This window comes from Camelina sativa, chromosome 4 (genome assembly GCF_000633955.1).
Source record: "Camelina sativa cultivar DH55 chromosome 4, Cs, whole genome shotgun sequence".
Taxonomy (NCBI): Eukaryota; Viridiplantae; Streptophyta; class Magnoliopsida; order Brassicales; family Brassicaceae; genus Camelina; species Camelina sativa.
Window position 1 is genome coordinate 10,682,648 of NC_025688.1, and position 1,772 is coordinate 10,684,419.

Below are 1,772 nucleotides of genomic sequence, written 5' to 3' on the forward strand. Positions count from 1 at the left end.
TTTTGTTTGCTGCAACCCAGCTGGAAGATGATGATGAAGTTGCTGATTTTGTGAATCCTAACACGAAGAAGGAAACACTGGCACTTGGTGATTCGAATATGAGGAATCTGAAATGTGGAGATGTGATTCAGCTTGAGAGGAAAGGCTATTTCAGTTGTGATGTGCCTTTTGTCAAATCGTCTAAGCCCATTGTCCTGTTCTCTATTCCAGATGGTAGAGCGGCTAAGTGATGAATGAACGTGGCACACAAGAAAAAAACTCTATTTTTGATTTTCCCGTTGTGTTGAGAAATTGCTCGTTAGGTTCAAGACAATGAAAAACAGAGCTTTTATCAGTTTGCTTAATTTTTTTTTAAATCTCGTTATAGCTTAAAGTTGCAAACTTGTCTCCATTCATTCTACTCTGCTTAGTGTTTACATTTTGAGACCAGCTGCAATGACTTAACGAGAATGTCATCGGGAAGAACTCCAAAGAGAGAGGCGACAATTGATTGTATTCCGGCCAATTGGCTATCGAATGCTGCGATAAGTTTTCCGGCGGACGAAATGCGTGAGGTGGGTTTAGGCTGTTTGGGGCGTAATCGATGGTGAACATGGAGAGGCCGAGGGTGTTGAGTCCTGGTAAGAGTTTATGGCAGCCTATGGACACAGTGAATTCATAATCACAAGACGTAGGTGGAAAGCATGAAGAAGATCAACGTTCAAGAACCACGAACCNAAGATCCCAACAAAGCCATGCGCGACCCGGTTTATTATCGATGCAATCCTATGTCTCACCACCGTATCGGGGATAAGTATAAAATATATCCAACATATGACTTTGCTTGCCCTTTTGTCGATTCCCTTGAAGGTATAACGCATGCCCTTCGGTCTAGTGAGTATCATGACCGGAACGCTCAGTACTTTAAAGTTCTGGAGGACATGGGAATGCGACAGGTTCAGCTTTATGAATTCAGCCGGTTAAATCTGGTTTTTACACTTCTCAGTAAGCGTAAGCTTCTCTGGTTTGTCCAGAGTAAATTGGTTGATGGCTGGGATGATCCACGCTTCCCGACAGTCCAAGGAATTGTTCGTAGAGGTTTGAAAATCGAGGCTCTGATTCAATTCATTCTCGAGCAGGTAAGCCTTTTTTTTTTTTTTGTGTTGTTGGGTTTTGATTGATCAAAAAGAAGAATCTACTTCAACCGACATGCCCTTAGGCACGGCCATACATAATATAGAAATCACACTTGGAAAGGCTTGTCTCTTTCGAACGATCTGTAATAGTAATTCTGTTGATGTTTTTTACTTTTCCAGGGGGCTTCAAAGAATCTAAATTTGATGGAATGGGACAAACTTTGGTCTATTAACAAGAGAATAATTGATCCTGTGTGCTCTAGACACACGGCTGTGATTGCAGAGCGTCGTGTACTATTTACCTTAACGGATGGACCTGATGAGCCGTTTGTTCGCCTGATACCAAAGCACAAGAAATTTGAAGGTGCTGGAGAAAAGGCAACCACTTTCACCAAGAACATTTGGATGGAGGAAGCTGATGCAATTGCGATATCCGTTGGTGAGGAAGTAACTTTGATGGATTGGGGAAATGCCATAGTAAAGGAAATCACAAAGGATGAGGAGGGTTGTGTCACTGCGTTATCTGGCGTTCTGAATCTCCAAGGATCTGTAAAGACTACAAAGCTGAAGCTCACATGGCTTCCTGACACCAATGAATTGGTGAATCTCACACTAACCGAGTTTGATTATCTAATCACCAAGAAGAAGGTAAGACTC

The 1,772-nt window shown here is 42.2% G+C and overlaps 1 pseudogene; it reads left to right on the forward strand.

Moving 5' to 3' along the window:
• Nucleotides 1-1,772, forward strand: part of LOC104780219 — a 6,889-nt pseudogene that overhangs the window by 3,565 nt on the left and 1,552 nt on the right.